Below are 20252 nucleotides of genomic sequence, written 5' to 3'. Positions count from 1 at the left end.
GGCTTGCTGTCAGTGAATGACAGATTTAATACATTGCACTACGTAGGTAGAGCAATGTATTAGAAAAAAAATCTGACAGTTGGACCTTCAAGTCCCCTAGTGGGACTAAGGTAAAGTGTAAAAAAATGTGAAAAAAAAGTTGTAAAAAATATAATAAAAGTTTTAAGTAATAAAATAAAACAAAGCACAATCGCCCTTTTTCTCCTATAAAGTCCTTTATTATTGAAAAAAATAAAAATAAACCATACATATTTGGTTTAGCCGCGACCGTAACGTCTAAACTATAAAAATATAATGTTATTTATTCCACGCGGTGAGCGGCAGAAAAAAAAACGTAAAAAATAATGCCAGAATTTCTGGTTTTTGGTCACTTTGCCCTACAAAAATGTAAATAAAAAGTGATCAAAAAGTCGCACGTATCCAAAAATGGTGCCTATAAAAACTATAGCGCGTCTTGAAAAAAACAAGCCCTCATACAGCTCCGTCGACAAAAAAATGTAAACGTTATGGTTCTTACAACTTGGCGACAAAAAGAATACATTCTTTTTACAAAAGTAATTTTATTGTGCAAAAAGTTGTAAAACATAAAAAAGTGCCATAAATTAGGTATCGCCAGAATCGTACTGACCTGCAGAATAAAGTTAACATGTAATTTATAACGCATGGTGAACGCTGTATAAAAAAAAAACTAAAAAACTATGGCAGAATTGCAGTTTTTTGGTCACCTTGCCTCTCAAAAAATAGTATAAAAAGTGATCAAAAAGTTGCATGTACCCCAAAATGGTACCAATAATAACCACAGCTCGTCCCACAACAAAACAGCCCTCATACCACTACGTCTATGAAAAAATAAAATTGGTTAAGGCTTCCATAAATCAGGAAATAAAAAATATGCAGTTGTGCATATCAGAGGGGAACATTTTGTCTGTTTCAAGAGGCGATTTATCAGGGCCCTAAAATTAGGGAACAAGGAAGGGGGGCCCAAACATATCTGCTAGAAGCGAAGGTGCCCGTATTATACCAGGACAACACTTCCTAGCAAAATTCCCCAAACTGCAAAGGTGCGGAGTGTGGACCAAAAGGGGGATAAGTAAAGACACCGTTTATCAGTGCGACACCGGCCTGTGCAGAAATGATTGCTTCACAGTGTAACACACATCTATGGACAGTGGCGTAACTACCGCCGTAGCAGCAGTAGCGGCTGCTACGGGGCCCGCGGCATGAGGGGGCCCGTGTCGCCCGCCGGCACGGGCCCCCACCATGGCCGGAGGCTCCGCTAGCAGCCGCTATGGCTGCTACAGCGCGACGCCACTGAACACTACGGCAGAGCAGGGAGGTATCTCCCCGCTCTGCCATTAACTGGTTCCCGACCGCTGGCTGTATTTTTACGGCCAGCGGTCAGGGTCCTTAAAACCCGAGCCATAGACTTTCTACGGCTCGGGTTTTAACTTGCTGCCCGCGCGATCGGGCAGCTGAATGTCGGGTCCCCGGCAGTCAGTCACTGCCGGGGACCCTGAGGAGAGGATAGAAGCAGCTTTCGCTGCTTCTGTCTTCTCCGATGTCTTCTTACACAGCGCTCAATGAACGCTGTGTATAGGAATAGAGACAGCAGCAGCGGCGCTGTCTCTATTCCTCCCGGTGATCATGTGACTGGTCACATGATCGCCGGGTGCCGTTAGTGGCAGGCTGCTGCTGGGTCTTACTAGACCCAGCACAGCCCTATTAGTGACAATCGTCACTATGAGAGGGCTTATTTCCCCTGTAACTGGGGCTGCTGTGCAGCTCCAGTTACAGTGGAAAAACATGGTGTAAAAGAAAGAAAAAAAATATATAAAGTTCCCCAAAGGTCTTTTTTGACCTTTGGGGGACAGACCATAATAATAAAAAAAGAATAAAGTAAAGTGCAAAAAAAATTTAAATAATAAATACACATAAAATACCCACCCCCAAAAAAAACGTCCCCCCCCCCCCCCGCCAAACATTGTTGTAACGCTAGCGCTGACCCAATTACCCTAATATAGACATGTAATATATTAAAATTTACGGTAGACAATGACGGTCACAAATAAAAGGTCTATTTTAGGGTAAAACTATGTTATTACCCAAAAAAAAATAGCTGAAATGTAAAAAAGCTTTTTTTTTTACTATTATTTTCAAAGTTTATGAATAAAAATTCTAAAATAGCAAAAAAGGTGTGTATAAAAACGATAATAAATTAAACCTGCATTGTCTACGGAAAAAACGTCGCAAAAATCACGTCGTTAGCCCAACAAATAAAAAAGTTATAGCCGTTTAACGAACACGTGCTAAAAATGGCTAAACGGTGTCTGGTCCTGAAGGCGCAAAATAGAGCAAAATACATGTATCCCCCCCCCCTCTCCACAGGACATGTATCCCCTCTCCACAGGACATGTATCCCCTCTCCACAGGACATGTATCCCCTCCCTCTCCACAGGACATGTATCCCCTCTCCACAGGACACGTATCCCCCCCCTCTCCACAGGACATGTATCCCCCCCCCCTCTCCACAGGACATGTATCCCCTCTCCACAGGATCTCCACAGGACATGTATCCCCCCCCCCCCCTCTCCACCGGACATGTATCCCCTCTCCACAGGATCTCCACAGGACATGTATCGCCTCTCCACAGGATATCCACAGGACAGGGGATACATGTGTGATCGCTGGCAGCGATAGGGAGAACGGGGGACTGAAAGTCCCCTGAAGTTCTCCATCACAAACCTCGGACTTCCGGGGTCTGTGTCGGCAGCTCCGTAGAAATGAATGGAGCGCCAGTCGCGCATGTGTGACGAGCGCTCCTTTCATTTTTATTGAGCTGCGCAGACGCCGGAAGTCAGAGGTTAGTCATGGAGAACTTCAGGGGACTTTCAGTCCCCCGTTCTCCTTATCGCTGCCAGCGATCACACATGTATCCCCTGTCCTGTGGAGATCCTGTGGAGAGGGGATACATGTATCTTGTACGGCACACTGTAGGTCGCATTTTTTTGGGAGGGGGGACTCTGTATGGCGTTCCCTACAGGGGGGAAGCGCTGTATGGCGTTCCCTACAGGGGGGGGGGTGACTGTATGGCGTTCCCTACAGGGGGGGAGCTGTATGGCGTTCCCTACAGGGGGGGGGCTGTATGGCGTTCTCTACAGGGGGGGCTGTATGGCGTTCCCTACAGGGGGGGCTGTATGGTGTTCTCTACAGGGGGGGCTGTATGGTGTTCTCTGCAGGGGGGCTGTATGGCGTTATCTGCAGGGGGCTGTATGGCGCTATCTACAGAGGGGGGGCTGTATGGCATTATCTACAGGGGGGGCTGTAAAAAAGGCACTATCTACAAGGGGGGGGGGGTTGTGTGACACCCAGGGGAGGGGGGGCCCCAGTCAAAAGTTTGCTATGGGGCCCAGTCTTTCCTAGTTACGCCCCTGTCTATGGATCATTTTATTGTTTACCCCATTAATTTACCCCCTCACTATGCCCCTGATATACGCTGCCCAGCATATATGTGCCCCTACATTATAAACTGAAACACCAGTAATACTCAAACAAAACTACTACCAAGCAAAATCTACGCTTCAAAAGCCAAATGGCGCTCCCACACATCTGAGCCCTACAGTGTGCCCAAACAACAGTTTACTTCCACATATGTTGCACCGCCATAGCCTGGAGAACCCTTTTAACAATTTTTGGCATGTGTGTCTCCAGTGGCATAAGCTGCGCACGACATACTTGCCACTGAATTGGCAATTCTGGGGGAAAATTGTAATTTTTACTTTGCATCATACGCAGCGTATTCATTTATGGAAAAGTGAAATGCTCACTACACCCCTTAATAAATGCCTTGAGGGTTGTAGTTTCTAAAATGGGGTCACTTCTGGGGGGATTTCTTTTATTATTTCCCATCTGAGCCTCTGCAATTGTGAACCAATTCTGTGTAAATCGCCAAATTAGGTCTCAATTTCGCATGGTATTCTCTCATTCCTGAGCCCTGTCAAATGTCCAGGCAAAAGATTAGGGCCCCATGTAGGGTGATTCTAAATCCGGGAAACACAGCATAAAAATTAGAGAGCTGTCTTGTTATGGTGGCACAAGCTGGGCACCACATATTGGCATATGTATTGAAAAATCCCATTTTTACTCTGCAATATCGAGTGCACACTAGTTTATGCAAAACCCCTGCGGGGTTAACATGCTCACTACACCCCCTAGGTGAATACCTTGAGGGGTGTAGTTTCCAAAACGGGGGTCACTTTTGGGGGGTTTCCACTGTTTTGGTCCCACAGGGGTTTTGCAAATGCTACATAGCGACCAGAAACCAATCCAGCAAAATCTGTACTCCGAAAGCCAAATGGCTCTCCTTCCCTTCTGAACCCTGCCGTATGCCCAAAAATGAGTTTATAATCACATATAGGGTATTGCCATACTCAGGAGAAATTGCTTAACAAATGTTGGGTTCTTTTTCTGCTTTATTTTTTGAGAAAATGAAAAATTTTGCGCTAAAGCTACGTCTTATTGGAAAAAAATGTAATTTTTATTTTCACTGCCCAATTCAAATAAAATCTATGAAACACCTGTGGGGTCAAAATGCTCACTACACCACTAGATTAATTCTTTAAGGGGTGTAGTATCACAAATGGAGTCCCTTTTGGGTAGTTTCCACTGTACTGGTACCTTAGGGCTTTGCAAATGCGACATGGTGTCAAGAAACCAATCCAACAAAATCTGTGCTCCAAAAGCCAAATGGCGCTCCTTCTCTTCTGTTCCTTGCCATGTGCCCAAACAGCAGTTTATGACCACATATGGGGTATTGTCGTACTCCAGAGAAGTTGCTTTACAAATGTTGGGTTCTTTTTTTCCTTTATTTGTTGAGAAAATGAAAAATTTTGAGCTAAAGCTACGTCTTATTGAAGAAAAAGGATTGTTTTTATTTTCACTGCCCAATTCTAATAAATTCTATGAAACACCTGTGAGGTCAAAATGATCACTACACCCGTAGATGAATTCTTGAAGGGGTGTATTTTCCAAAATGGGGTCACTTTTTGGGTATTTTCATTGTTTTGTCCCCTCAGGGGCTCTGCAAATGTGACATAGCCTCCGCAAACCATTCCTGCTAAATTTGAGCTCCAAAAGCCAAATGGCGCTCTTTCCCTTCTCAGCCCTGCCGTGTGTTCAAACAACCGTTTATTACCACATGTGGGGTACTGTTTTACTCGGGAGAAATTGCTTTACAAATTTTGTGGTGCTTTTTCTCCTGTAGTCCTTGTGGAAATGAGAAAAAATTAGCTAAACCTAAATTTTCTTTGAAAGATTGTAGATTTTCATTTTCACGGCCTACTTCCAATAATTTCTGCAAAAAACCTGCGGCATTAAAATGCTTACTATACCCCTAGATAAGTTCCTCAAGGGGTGCAGTTTCCAAAATGGTGCCACCTGTGGGGGGTTTCCACTGTTTTGGTCTCTCAGGGGCTTTGCAAATGCGACATGGCCTCCAAAAACCATTCCTGCTAAATTTGAGCTTCAAAAGCCAAATGGCGCTCTTTCCCTTCTCAGCCCTGATGTGTGTCCAAACAGCAGTTTATGACCACATGTGGGGTATTGTTTTACTCTGGAGAAATTGCTCTACAAATGTTGTGGTGCTTTTTCACCTTTAGTCCTTTTGGAAATTAAAAAAAATTACCTAAACCTACATTTTATTTGAAAGAATGTCGATTTTCATTTTCATGGCCTACTTCCAAAAATTTCTGCAAAAAAACTGTCCAGTCAGTATGCTCACTATACCACTAAATAAATTCCTCGGTTTCCACTGTTTTGGTACCACAAGAGCTCTTCAAAGCTGACATGGTGCCTAAAATATATTCTAATAGAAAGGAGGCCCAAAATCCACTAGGTGCGTCTTTGCTTCGGAGGCCGGTGCTTCAGTCCAGTAGCACACTAGAGCCACATGTGGGATATTTCCTAAAACTGCAGAACCTGGGCAATAAATATTGAGTTGTGTTTCTCTGGTAAAATTTTGTGTTACAAAAAAAATGGATTAAAAATTTATTTCTGCAACAACAAAAAATGAAATTTGTAAATTCTACTTTGGTTTCATTTCTGTGAAACGTCTAAAGGGTTAAGAAACTTTCTAAATGCTGTTTTGAATACTTTGAGGTGTGCAGTTTTTAAAATGGGGTGACTTTTTGGAGGTTTCTAATATATAACTTCACAACTGAACTGGCCCCTGTAAAAATGGCCTTTTGAAATTTTCTTGAAAATGTGAGAAATTGCTGCTAAAGTTCTAAGCCTTGTAACGTCCTAAAAAAATAAAAGGATGTTCAAAAAACGATGCCAATCTAATGTAGACATATGGGGGATGTTAATAAGCGACTATTTTGTGTGATATAACTGCCTGTCTTACAAGCAGATACATTTAAATTTAGAAAAATGCAAATTTTTGCAATTTTTCGCTACATTTTGGTGTTTTTCACATTTAAATACTGAATGTATCGAGCAAATTTTGCCAGTAACATAAAGTCCAATGTGTCACGAGAAAACAATCTCAGAATCGCTTGGATAGGTAAAAGTATTCCAAATTTATTACCACATAAAGTGAAACATGTCAGATTTGAAAAATTAGGCTCTGTCAGGAAGGTCAAAAGTGGCTAAAGAGGGAAGGGGTTAAGGGAAGATATATCCATAATATGGCATCTGATGCATGTGGATCTCTTTTTTGTTTTGTTATATACAAAGGTACAGTATGGGCTTATAGACTTCTATGGTTCTGTATCACAGCTCCAAACAACTCAGGGTTTTTCTACGGCGCCACAGTACAAATTGCGCTAAGGCCTCCTTCACACTGATTTTTTCTGTCAATTTAAACTGCATCAAAAAACGCTTCTAAAACACCAGCGTTATTAAAATGCATCATGCTTTTTTCTGGTATTTTTGAAGTCCTATAGAGAAGCCTATGGGAAAAACATCTGAAAAAACACCATACCCAGAGCATGCTGCATTTGGAAAAAGACGTCAATGACCACAACTCGCCTAAAAATTGCCACAAACAAAAAACGCATTGTATGTAGTGCTTTTATATTTTACTAAAGATCTTAATGTAACATGTGGCCGCACCAAAAAAAGCACCTCAAAAACGCTTACAAAAACGCCATTAAAAACGCAAAAAAAAATGCCGCAAAATGCTGCTTGCGAATCAGCCTAAAAAATAGGAAGTTGAATCTCTGTCCCTGTTTAAGGGTATGTTCACACGCCGTGAAACCGCGCCGCAAAACTCGCCAAAAACCGGCCAAAAATGCCTCTTATTGATTTCAATGGGAGGCAGAAAGAAGGGACATGCCCTATCTTCGTGCGTTTACGCCTCTGACCTCCCATTGACATCAATGGGAGGCAGGGAAAGCGTATTTCGCTGCGTTTTATGCCTTCGGTTCTCAATGGCCGCGAGCGAAAAACACCATGAAAATCGGCGTGCAGGCAGAGGAAAATCTGCCTCAAACTTCCAAACGGAATTTTGGGGCAGACTTTCCGCCTGCAAAAAAACTCTGTGTGAACATAGCCTTAAACTGTAATATTTCTAGATTTTTTTTTATATAGATAAGAGCATAAAGGTAAAAAAAAAATAAAAAAGCAACAAAAAATAAAAAAAAATAGAATAAATAAATAAATAAATATATATATATATATACTAAAAACCTGATTTAAATAATATGTAACTTGCTGATGATACATTCGTTTTAACAGGAAATATCTCTATGTTTAAAGGGCCACTAAACTTAGTATGAAATGGAATAAATATTATGCTTTTTCTTTACATTAAAAAAGCCGCCTATAAGTAGCCAATACTGAGAGCAGATAAAACAATATGTGAACATTTTTAAAAAGCTCTAGGGCAATCAATTCTATTGGTTACTTACATTCCATGTATAACTAATTAGAAATGAAGTGTATTGTAATCATTTGTCAGACTGCACAAGTGACATTCCTGTATTCGGGTTGAATGGATCAATTAAGCAAAACTGAAGGAGGGAGGAGTACACTTGGGTGGAGTGCAGGCTGGAGCACGTATGACCTGCACATCCCTTAGGCTTTATTCAGACGAACGGGAATCACGTCCGTGCAACGCGCGTGCTTTTCACGCGCGTCGCAGGGACCTATATTAGTCTATGGGGCTGTGCGGACATGTGCGTGATTTTTACTCAGCGTGAGTCCGCTGAAATAAAGTCACGACATGTCCGTTCTTTCGGCGTTTTGCGAGAATCACGCACCCTTCGCGCAACAGCTGTCAAAAGGATGACCACGTGCTTTTCTGTTTACAAACATCCAAATGGAGTGTCATAATGAGGGCGGCTGCGCGAAAAGCACGCAGCCGCGCATCATATGCTGCTGCCTCACGGAGCTGATAAGTGGTTTTTGCGCACGCAAAACGCCGCGTTTTTGCGTGCGCAAAAACTCCACGCTCGTGTGAGTGAGGCCTTAGGGTATGTTCACACGGCAACGCCAATTACGTCTGAAATTAGGTATTTTTCGGACGTAATTGGAGCTGTTTTTCATTGGAGTCAATGAAAAACGGCTACAATTACGTCCCAAGAAGTGACATGCACTTCTTTGAGGCGGGCGTCTTTTTACGCACCGTCTTTTGACAGCAGCGCGTAAAAAAAAAAGCCCGTCTGCACAGAACACCGTAAGACCCATTGAATTCAATGGGCAGATTTTTGCAGATGGTTTGGAGCCGTTTTTTCGGCCGTAATTCGAGGCGTATCTTCACACGCTTAGCAAAATACGTCTGAAAATACGGAGCTGTTTTCAGGGGAAAACAGCTCCTGATTTTCAGAAGTTTTTTAAGCCACTCGCGTTTTTTGTTGCTTTTTTTACGGCCGTTTTTGGAGCTGTATTCAATAGAGTCTATGAAAAACGGCTCCAAAAATGTCCCAAGAAGTGACCTGCACTTCTTTTTCGCGGCCGTTTTTTTACGTAAAGAAATGGCCCATCGGAACATAACTCCGTTTTTCCCATTGCAACCAATGGGCAGTTGTTTGGAGGCGTTCGGCTTCTGATTTTTTGGCCGTTTGGAGGCCGTTTATTTAGTATAGTGGTATTATTTGGTAACTGTATGACTGTATTATTTAGGGATATACTATCATACATAGATTACTGCTTTTGAAGGCCCCACAGTTCATATTTTCATTTTAAAGTCTATTCAGGGACAGTGCACTGCTGAGGTGCTGTATCTAAACCTGCCATGTGTTATAAATGTTATTTTATTTTTACTTTTTCTTTTGAGGCGGGCAAAGCATATCTTTCGTAAGAACAAATGGATGGGCATGTTGAAATCTAACATGCCCGACCCTTCTTCATGCTAACATCTGCCATCGTGGGATTGTCAGGACAATCCCATACATGTTAGATGGTCGGCCGGTCCTGCTGAAATCAGCAAATTCGGCCAACATTTTTCTAACGTGTGTCCACCTTTAATTATCAGATTCAGCCGTACTTATTACAGTATTACATAGGTGAAATCTTCCGCCATATCCACAACACATGCAGTTTTACTGCCGTCTGTGACACGCAGCAAAGGGACTCACTAACACTTTATCGCCCAATGGCCCACAAAAACCTGGAGCTGGCCCTTGATCATGTAATGTAAATGTTACACAAATAACCCATAATAATAATGACAGTGAGGAGGTTTGATTGTACATAGCTGCATTGGTGGGCAACACAAGAAAAATTAACACGAACTCCCCTTAACTGTACGTTGTGGTGAGGTCTAACTTCCCGCATCTCGACGTACAGTTACGTAGAAATGATGTGCCTGCGCCATCAGCATTGTCGATGGTACTATAGAGTCGACTTCACGCTGCAATGACTGGAATCAGAGATAACTTTGATCCCACCCATTTAACCCCTTACATGTCGCGGTTAATAGCGACCACAGCATCTAATACGTTTCACAGAGGGAGAAGGCTCCCTCAGTTTCCCCATTAGCACCCCAGCAACACGGCTGGAAGCTTAACAAAGGCCCCAGGCCTGCCATGTCTATGCCTATTTGCACGGCCCGGCAAATTTATTGCCACGATCATGACGACCCATATAAGTAAGCATGTTATTTTAAACACAAGTTGAATAATGTAAAAAAAAAACAAGCAGAAAACGATGGCGGAATTGCTTTTTTTTTTCACATCCCCCCCAAAAAGAATAAAAGTTAATCAGTAATTTATGTGTACCCCAAAATGTTTTTATTAAAAAATATGACTCGTCCCGCAAAAAACGCATGGCTACATTGACGGAAAAATAAAAACCGCTATGGCTTGAGGAATTTAAAAACGACTTTTTTTTCTATGACGTTTGTTATTATTGTGCAAAAGTAGTAAAACAAAAAAAAACGTCCTATATTTGTTATCACTGTAATTGTACCAACCCATAGAATAACGGTAACACGCTATTTATGCTGCATGGAGAACGACGTCAATTTAAAACGCAAAGAAAACAATAGCAGAATTGCTCTTTTTTCCATTCCCCCCTAAAAAGCTAATAAAAGTTAAACAATAATCTATATGTTTCTTAACATTGTTCTATTAAAAAAACACGACTCGCCCTGCATAAAATAAACCCTCAAACAGTTACATCAACGGAAAAATAAAAAAGTTATGACTCCCGGAATGTGACGATGATAAAATAAAAAAAGGTGCTTCATCCTAAAGACCAAAAATAGGCCGGTCCTAAGGGGTTAACATTTAAATGAATGTCAAACATAGGTTAAAAGAATATTGTCTACTGGTAAAGAAAGAAAGATACCCATAAACTGTGCGATATATCAGAAGTTAAGCCCAGCAGTGCCATATCGTACTTGGGAACATGTGTGCCTGGTCTGAGGTAATGGAAGACACTTGCTCAAAAGTTGACATGTCAATAAACATATGTAGATACCAGAGAAACTGGGACGCGAATGTTTCCCCTCTCCTTTGAGCCCTCTGATCCTTCTTTTGATGTAAAATGATATACGGGAGAACAGATCTCCAGCCTGTACGCTGTCCGTATCCCAGTAGTAGTGTCAGTACTGCCAGTAGTGTCCTACTAACATGTCAGAAATACTGTATGAACACTGACCAGTCACAGGTGTCATTTTTGCACATATTTAACATTATAAGGTACCCTCTGACTTCATTCAGGCCGGCTTCATGGGATGACATTTCATCCCACATCCCTGCCGCTGCAGTCTGTGATTGGAACAGCGGTCACAAGGGATGAACTGTCATCCCAGGAAGCCGGCCTGCAGAAAGTCAGAGTTATTTTTTTCTAAATTGCGATTTTTGCGACATAATCGCTGTGATACCAGCGCAAAAGTCGCAACACTTGACTGTTTGTTATGGGTTTTAGATCCCCATTGAATTCAATGGGGAAAACCCGCAACAAACTACCGGCGATTCCGCAACCACAACTGACATGCTGTTGCTTACAAAACAAACCACACCGCAGGTCAATTTGTGTGTGGAATCTTCGCATATCACGTTCAAAATCTGTTGCGGAAAATCTGCCGTATTTGCGACACGTGTAGACTAGCCCTACTAGTACTGTATTACACTGCGGATTTGTCGCAGGAAAATCTGCACGGCAAAGCCACACATAATACGCATTGTGTACATGTGGCCTACACATGCAGATTTTGCTGCGGATACACTGCGGAGAATGTGCATGAAATTCTGTTTGTGTGTGGGTGCTGTAAAATGCTAACTCAAAGTTTGCTGCTATTTATAAAAAAAATTTAATCGGAGAAGTCTCATAATTTCCTATTTTCTTTAAATGAACGATTTACTAATATGCCTAGGGGCAGATGTGTTAGGCCAGGGCTCCACCTAGTTAAAATCAATCTGTGGCACTACAAAAAGTCTTCGGCTGTGTGCCCCACTGAATGAACATAGACAACAAGAGCTGGCGTAGATTTCCGCTATAATTCACGCTAGTTTCTGCGTCGGGCTGCCCTTTACACTAATCTCAAACCACTTTTTGGAAAAATGGTAAGAGAGTTGAAAACGGCCCAAAAGTTGCAAATTTGTTTGCTTATCTCTGAATGAGGATAATCTTATTTATATTCAGAGGCTGCAAACTGTTACATCTCCAGTCCTGCTACCAGCTGAGTAGTGATACAATTGTATATAGTCTAGGCCAGGGGTCTCAAGCACGCGGTCCGCATGTGGCCCCTGAGGCTGTCATCTGCGGCCCGCGGGACACAGCCGCTAGTATAGGCTTTGCTCCGGGATCCTGTGGAATTCCCTGACATCGCTGTCCATGGAGTCCCGGGCAGAGCGCAAGTATAGGCTCTGCTCCGGGACTTTGGGGAATCCCCTGAAATCGCTGTCCATATATGGACATGCGATGTCTGGGGCTTCCCCAGAGCCGGAGTCCTGGGCAGAGCGCTAGTATAGGCTCTGCTCCGGGACTCTGTGGAATCCCCTGACATCGCTGTCCATATATGGACATGCGATGTCTGGGGCTTCCCCAGATCCGGAGTCCGAGGCAGAGCGCTAGTATAGGCTCTGCTCCGGGACTCTGTGGAATTCCCTGACATGGCTGTCCATATATGGACAGTGTTGTCAGGAGCTTCCACAGAGCCGGAGTCACGGGCAGAGCGCTAGCATAGGCTCTGCTCCGGGACTCTGTGGAATCCCCTGACATCGCTGTCCACATATGGACAGCGATGTCTAGGGCTTCCCCAAAGCCAGACAGTGATGTCAGGAGCACAGCTGGAGTTCCAGTAGGAGCGCTACTAGCACTCTGCCTGGGACTCCAGCTCTGGGGTTGCCCCTGACATCTCTGTCCATATATGAACACTGATGTCAGTGGCTTCCCCAGAGTTCCGGAGCAGAGCCTATACTAGTGCTCCGCTCTGGGACACCGGCTCTGGGGTTGCCCCTGACGTCACTGTGTATGGACATTGACGTCAGGGGCTTCTCCAGCAGAGGAATCCCTGGCCAAAGTGTTGGCAACCCTCTGGCTCTGGATTCCACTCCTAGAGGGAGCCCCAATGGAGCTATTTACTGGGGGTGTGTGTGGCACTATCTGCTGGGGGTGTGTGTGTGGCACTATCTACAAGGGGTGTGTGTGGCCGCATCTGCAGAGGGCACTGTGGCAGCATCTGCAGAGGGCACTGTGGCAGCATCTGCAGAGGGTACTGTGGCAGCATCTGCAGAGGGCACTGTGGCAGCATCTGCAGAGGGCACTGTGGCAGCATCTACAGAGGGCATTGGGGCAGCATCTACAGAGGGCACTGTGGCATTATCTAGGGGTGCGTGGCATTATCTACAGAGGGCACTGTGGCATTATCTACAGAGGGCACTGTGGCATTATCTACAGAGGGCACTGTGGCATTATCTACAGAGGGCACTGTGGCATTATCTACAGAGGGCACTGTGGCATTATCTACAGAGGGCACTGTGGCATTATCTACAGAGGGCACTGTGGCAGCATCTACAGAGGGCACTGTGGCATTATCTATTAGAGGGCTCTTTGGCACTATCTAAAAAGGGGCTGCCTAATCTTGACATTTGTGTGTCTTCCAAACGCTGCCAACTAAGTGTCGCTAAATGCAGTCCAGTGGCTCAAACTGTAAAACTGGATTGTTGAAATAAGCACGTGGAGAAATCTCGCAAATTTCCGTTAAGTTTAAACCTAGCGGTATTATCATAGTAATGTAGTATTATTATAGTAATGTAGTATTATAGTAATGTAGTATTATTATAGTAATGTAGTATTATAGTATTGTAGTATTATGGTTATAGCAATGTAGTATTATTATTATTATAGTAATATGTAGTATTATAGTAATATAGTAGTGTTATTATAGTAATGTAGTATTGTAGTAACGTGGTATTGTTATAGTAATGTGGTATTATTCTAGTAATGTAGTATTGTTACAGTAATGCAGTATTGTTATAGTAATATAGTATTATAGTAATGTAGTATTGTTATAGTAGTTCAAATAATTAATTGCATTGTATCAAATTTGAAAGTAATGCGGCCTGTCAACTTCAAATATTTTTTTTACATGTGGCCCACTTACCCGGCCGAGTTTAAGACCCCTGGTCTGGGCAATGTTCTGCCAGCAAATTACATCATCAGCAGCTGCACAAATCTCACTGATAATTTGCTACAATGTATCAGACAGGCTGTTTTGCTCTCAGAACATCTAGACTCGATACAATTGTCTCCACTTCTCCACGACTAGCTATGTACAGGTTTACTGCCTCTGAATGCAAACAAAAATGTTTTTATTCACTAACAACAAACAAATATATTGAAAATGGTAAGCAAGTGAAACATAAAGTATATTAGAAAGTTGTAAATCTTTTAATTTATAGGCTGATTAAGCTTTATATCCATAAAACCTGAAAACCCCTTTAAGCCAGAGTTTTTTGCAGGCGGAAAATCTGCCTCAAAATTCAGTTTGGAAGTTTGAGGCAGATTTTCCTCTGCCTACACGATGATTTTTGCGGCGTTTTTCGCCCACGGCCATTGAGCTGAGCGGGCATAAAACGCGGCAAAATACGCTTTCTCTGCCTCCCCTTGATGTCAATGGGAGGTCAGAGGCGTAATCGCGCGAAGATAGGGCATGTCCCTTCTTTCTCCCGCGAGCTGGTTTTACTACTCGCAGGAGAAAACCGCCCCGCCTCCCATTGAAATCAATGGGAGGCATTTTCGTCCGTTTTTTGCCGAATTTTGTGGAGCGCTTTCCGCGTCAAAAAACTCGTCAAAAAACTCAATGTGAACATACCCTTAAAGTTGTTGCGCAACCTTATGGAAATAAATCTTTAAATGAACACTAACTTTTCAAACAATTTAGGGCGGGTTCACACATGGCGGATTTTCACTTAAATTCCGCTGCGGACACTCCGCAGCGTTAATCCGCAGCGGAGCCGTTTCTCCATTGACTTTCACTTTAATTTAGCAGTGTTCGTTTACACGATGCGTACAATTCCGCTGCGGAGCATAGGCTGCGGAGCGGAATTTGGTGTCCGCAGCATGCAAGGGATGTTGCGGAGCAGTGGCGGACTGGTTGCGGACTCATGGCGGAATTTCTCCATTGACTTCAATGGAGATTCAAAGTTCCGCAATGAAGTCCGCAGCTGTCATGCACATGTCATGTGTGCTGCGGATGCGTCTTGCTTTTTTTACTTGACATTTCTTCATTCTGGCTGGACCTATGTATTTCTAGGTCTACAGCCAGACTGAGGAAGTCAATGGGGCTCCCGTAATGACGGGAGCGTTGCTAGGAGACGTCAGTAAATAGTCACTGTCCAGGGTGCTGAAAGAGTTAAGCGATCGGCAGTAACTGTTTCTGCACCCGGGACAGTGACTACCGATCCCAATATACATGTATCTGTAAAAAAAAATGAAGTTCGTACTTACCGAGAACTCCCTGTTTCTGTCTCCAGTCCGGCCTCCCAGGATGACGTTTCAGTGTAAGTGACGGCTGCAGCCAATCACAGGCCAAGCACAGGCTGCAGCGGTCACATGGACTGGCGCGTCATCCAGGGAGGTCGGGCTGGATGCCGAAGGAGGGACGCGTCATAAAGACAACGGGCGGTAAGTATGAATTTCTTTTACTTTCACTAGGGAAAGTGCTGTCCCTTCTCTCTATCCTGCACTGATAGGGAGAAGAGAAGCACTTTTCCCGCAGTCCGCAGCAGCTAGTCCGCATCAATTTTCTGCACATTTTGTGCAGATCCGCAGCCGTAATCCGCAACCCGGATTAGGTGCGGCATTGATGCGGACAGTTGCGGAGGAATTCCGCCATGTGTGGTCATGCCCTTATAGTATACCTGTTGTAGTGTCAGGGATTGGAGGTCTATGTGAACCAGTGTGCAAGTTCATCGATTTTTACTTGAAACCTCTAGTCGAGTGCCTACCATCATATGTTAGAGACACCACAGAGGTACTTAAAAGAATCGATGGAATATCATTGGAGGCGGACATGCTACTGGTCACAGTAGATGTGGAGTCCTTGTACACGTGTATTAGACACCAAGATGGCATCAAAGCGGTCCGCTTCTTCCTCGGGATGAGCAACCGGGACAGCCAGTTATGTGACCTGATTATTGATTTGTTGGAGTTCATTTTGACTCATAACCTGTTTGTCTTCAAGGACAACTTTTATGTCCAAAAACAAGGCACGGCCATGGGGGCGGCGTGCGCGCCGTCATATGCCAACCTGTTTCTGGGCCTCTGGGAGAGACAGGTTGTACATGGTGATGGCGCCTACGCCGCTAGCCATGTGCAGTGCTGGCTGCGTTATATTGATGACGCATTCATCATCTGGCAGGGCACTGATACACAATTAGTCGACTTTATGCATAATCTGAATATCAATACTTGGAACATAAAGTTGACGTTTGTCCATGACAGACAAAGGGTGGATTTTCTTGACATATCAATCGTAGCTGATAACTAGGGGAGATTACAGACTGATGTCTTTAGGAAAGAGACATCAGTCAATTCCCTACTACACGCGACATCGGCACACACCTATTCTACAGTTAAAGCTGTCCCGGTTGGTCAGTTTCTGAGGATGAGGCGGATCTGCTCCTCAGATAGTGGGTTTGAAAATCAAGCACAAGATCTAAAGGAACGCTTTCGGGAGAGGGGTTATAGCCATCGATGTATAAAACAGGGCTATAATCGGGCTAAGAGAGTGGAACGGAAGCATCTCCTCAATCCACTGCCCTTGGAACAGAAGGACAAAACACCTGGCGTGATTAGGTTCATCTCGACTCATAACAACCAATGGCAGACTATGAGAGATATTTTGCAGAAACATTGGTCCATCCTGCAATTAGAGCCAACACTTACCCCAGCCCTACCTCCCCATCCCCTTATGACAGCGAGAAGAAGCAGGAACTTGAGAGATTTTCTGATACAGAGCCACTATGTTCCTAAACGAGAGAATCCCTTCTCGGCTAGAGGCCCGGTTCTGGGTTGTTTTCCCTGTGGGGATTGTGTGGCATGTCCGAACATTCTGCGGGTTACAACCTTCGATTCTGTCAAGACAGATAGACGTTTTAAAATTCTGCAATATATTTCTTGTAGCACTACTCACGTGATATATTATGCTACATGCGACTGCCCCAAGGTCTATGTGGGTTTAACTTCTAGGCAATTAAGATTACGGGTCCGAGAACACGTACGGGATATATCGGCAGCAAAGGATATAGCCGACTTGACGACTTTAAAAACCATTCCGAGATATTTTAAACTAAAACACGGATGTGATCCCAAAACATTCCGCGTACGAGGTATCGATCGAATACATTGCGGTGTCAGAGGTGGAGATGTCAAAAGGACACTTGCACAAAAAGAGTGCAGGTTGATTATCACATTGGGTACTATGACACCCTATGGTCTTAACGAAAATTTGAGCTTTTCTGCTTACTTATGAGATCCACTATCTGTTTGAATACTGCCTAATTCACTTAGCAAATCTCTCTCCTTTATTAAATATTCCCTTGAATTTTAAGTTCTTTTAAATTGGTATTAATGCCTGTTCTTTTTGCAGTGTCATATCTAGATGACTGGGTGACTTCCAATCGTCGTTTTTCAGACCACTCCGCGACTACATCTGCTGATGTAGTGACCAACTACCAAGGACAAGAAGAGACTTATTAAATTGATTATTTAAAGTGTATCCATTATATCTGTCCACATTGATTTTATTTCTTATTTTTTATTATTTTTTATTTTTTATTTTGCTTTGATATTGTCTTATACCAATGTATGGTTTCTCTGTTACAGAGTATGACATAATCTTTTGTGATCCTTTTTTTCCTTTATGGTCACATATTTACTTGAGTTACGGTTTTCACCATTTCTTTTCTTTTTCTTCTTTTTTGTACGTCACTTATCGCAAGCTATATATTTGCGTACTTGCGTCCTTGATTCATGTTGTCCATGATCTTCCTTTTCACTTATAATTGGTGATTTTTTATAAAAGTAAACAATATACTTATTAATCTAAGGTTAGGTATTTTTCAACAGTGGTTTTTATTGCATTCTAATGTAGAGCTTGCCAACCATTTCTTATATTACTATTAATGTATACATGTAATTGTTATAATTATTGTGGACATGTCCCTTATGGTCACTTGCACTTACCTTGTTTTTTCCCCCTGTTCTGTTGTTTCTTCTCTGCTCTTCTTTTTCTTGTGCTTTTTCTGTGGCTTTCTTTTTCTTGTTTTTTCATTTTCTCTCTCGTTTCTATTTTCCTGAACAGGGGACACAATATTACATTCTTTACCGCTTTATCCATAATTTGGGTCTAAGTACAGATTCTCTTCATTACACTTACTCTAATGCCTTCCTGTCCCGGGGTTGCGCGTGTGTGAGTGAGTCTGGGAGCCTCGCCCGGCTCTCTGTCGTCTTTGCGCTCGTGCTGTGCCTGCTCTGTCTCCATGGACACGCGTCCTTGGGGGCACGCAGGCGCAGTGCGAGCGTGACGACAGACAGCGGGAATCTCGCGGCTCGAGTCGGACTCTCGCGCATGCGCCGTGGACCGGAACGGGAGGACGAACACCGGAACATAATAAACATTACCCACCCAGCAATATATAAAGCATGACAGTGCTAGATCATTATACACTACCCCCTGAGGAAGCTAGACTGGCGAAACGTGGCGAAATGCGCGTCGGGGCGCTACCATTTCAGGCTGCAGTGTGTGGCCACTTCAACATTTATTCTTATGGGTAAGCCTACCACAATACCTTTTATATCCTAACCTGGCAGCTTTTTGCCTGACTATGAAACTCTTGTCTTGACCTATCCTTACTATTATGGCGTAATTCTTTATGCAATCCTTTGAATCTGGGCACTCTGTAAAACACACAGCTATATGCTGAACTCTGTGTTTCCCTCAACCATTGTATTTGTGTTGTTAACATTAGGTTGCAGATACGCCTCTATTCACATGACTCAGATGTTTTTGTCAATGTCAGGCACATACATACTGCCAGGGAATTTGTCTGATGGGTAGGATATCCTAAAAACTCCACCTGTTTGAAGCCACCACACTGTTTCTTCTTTCAGATCCCATTGAATTTTATATATGTATTATCTTGTGTTGTATGTCCTAATAAAATTTGTATTTTTTACTACATTCGTTAGCGTAATGACTTCTTTTTCTCTAAGTTTCTTATAGTATACCTGTTATAGAAATTTTATTGATTTATCCACAAATTCTGTGTGAAGTTACTGCCACTAGGTGTCTCCCTTCATGTAATCAGCTATCCACCCCCTGTTTCGAGCAAAATCTATCCCTAGATCCAGAGCAGTAGAGACTGACTTCAGGAAGTAGGGGTTTGTCTCCTGAGTGCCTGCCTATACAAGTCTATGAAGAGGGGAGGGGGAGCAGGAGGAGGGAGCAGAGAGAGAGAGAGGGATTTTAGATACATTCAGAGCTTAGCCTATCCTAGACTGGATACAACTGTAGCAAGCATTCAGTTGTGAGAAGTAATAGGATTGTATGGGTTTTTAGCCTCTGGATGTAAGCAAGATTGTTTCCATCCACTGATTGAAAGAGCCAACCGTATAAGGACCCATTTAAATATCCAGAATGGCGGGTACTAGGTAAGTATAGCTTTGAGGGTGAAGTGGATGCCTTTCCGACGAATATGAAGCTTTTTCCCAAAGGGTCACTTTAATGGAAGATAGAATGCAATAAACGTATATAAACTAGTAGTTAAACCAAAGCATCTAAAAAACAACAACTCTGTTCATAAAAGGGTTAAAATTCCAGAGCGGAGAGAAAAAAAATTTAATAGCTATTTTTGGTAGCCTGACTCAACTTTACATAACTGATTGTGTAGCTAAGAAAAACATCCAGGTTGTGAAAAGTCAGGGTAGTGAACAGAGCTCTCCTATTAGGTTGCTCTTGGCAGGCTTTTAAAATGAGCTCTTGTCCAGCAATGCAGAGCTCTGAAGGTGGGATTAGTACTAGGATGTCTTTTACTAAAGGCCAGAGGTCACCGCACATGGCTTATGAAAGTAATCTTTGTAGGAAGCAAGAGACAGCTGTTCGGCTGGGTCTGTTCCTCGTCTTCATCATTCTTGTGATTCTCTGTTTTCTTCTGTATGTACAGAAAAAAAATCCTGTGTACTGTCCCTGCTGCAAGAAATCTTTCAGGATTCTTCCTTGAATAGGCAGCTTGCTGATAGCTGGATTAACCTCTTTTTAAGGAAAGAACAAGGCATTTCTTGACAGGCACACTTATTTCTGT

Source organism: Rhinoderma darwinii, chromosome 5, assembly GCF_050947455.1.
Source record: "Rhinoderma darwinii isolate aRhiDar2 chromosome 5, aRhiDar2.hap1, whole genome shotgun sequence".
In the NCBI taxonomy this organism is placed as follows: domain Eukaryota; kingdom Metazoa; phylum Chordata; class Amphibia; order Anura; family Rhinodermatidae; genus Rhinoderma; species Rhinoderma darwinii.
This window is presented reverse-complemented; position numbering follows the sequence as displayed.